A 900-nucleotide genomic window follows, 5' to 3' on the forward strand; every position below is an offset into this window, starting at 1 on the left:
TGCTCTCCTCCACACTTTTCACAGAAATATCTCTTGAAGACGCATAGCCGTGCCACCCACATTCAAGCCGTCTATTTTCCTGTTTAAAGCGTCAAGTTGTGCAGTAATAACAGAAAAATCAGTTAGCTGGTGAACTCCGGCACTTCTCCGCTGGTTGTTCCTGTCAGATTGAGGATGATAGCTGCTAGCAGCCATCTCCTCCAACAACTCATATCCTTCTTCCGCAGTCTTCCTCAAAAGGTTCCCACACGCAGCAGCATCTATCATAGTACGGTTAGGAGTAAGCAAACCGTAATAAAATGTTTGAACGACTAACCCAAGTGGTAACTCGTGATGTGGGCATCTTCGTAGTAGGTCCTTGAAGCGTTCCCATGCCTCATTTAAAGATTCTTGATCGAATTGAGCAAATGTTGTAACGTCTTCCCGCAGCTTCATGGTTTTTGATGGAGGAAAGTATTTGATAAGAAACGCTTTCGCCATGTCCTCCCATGTGGTGATTGAACCTACAGGCAAACAATTCAACCATGCTTTAGCTTTATCACGTAAAGAGAAAGGAAATAAACGCAACCTAACAGCATCATCAGAAACTCCATTGAATTTAAAAGTATCGCAAATCTCAAGAAAATCCGCGATGTGCGTGTTTGGGTCATCTACTGCAGTTCCCTCCACCAAAAACGTCTAACCCCCCTTTCCATTCCAACCATTCTCCCAACTAAGGTAAGAAATCGAGCATGAAATCTTGCCAAAAATAGATGGGCTCGGGCGGTAGAAAATTACCGCTCGAGCGCCACACCTTCTGTGAATCTCCTTGGGAAGTGCAGCATTCGCACTCGGGCGGTAGAAAACTACCGCTCGAGCGCCGACCTTTCTGTCGAAGTTCTTGGGGTGAGTGGCTCTCGC

At 45.9% G+C, this 900-nt stretch overlaps 1 non-coding gene across 1 annotated transcript; it reads left to right on the plus strand.

Annotated features, from left to right (window-relative positions):
- Nucleotides 1-325: 325 nt before the first annotated feature.
- On the plus strand, nucleotides 326-431 carry LOC140804088 (small nucleolar RNA R71). The gene has a single exon (XR_012112047.1). It is a non-coding gene; the product is annotated as a small nucleolar RNA R71 (small nucleolar RNA).
- Nucleotides 432-900: the final 469 nt, after the last annotated feature.

Source organism: Primulina eburnea, chromosome 10, assembly GCF_022965805.1.
Source record: "Primulina eburnea isolate SZY01 chromosome 10, ASM2296580v1, whole genome shotgun sequence".
Classification (NCBI taxonomy): Eukaryota; Viridiplantae; Streptophyta; class Magnoliopsida; order Lamiales; family Gesneriaceae; genus Primulina; species Primulina eburnea.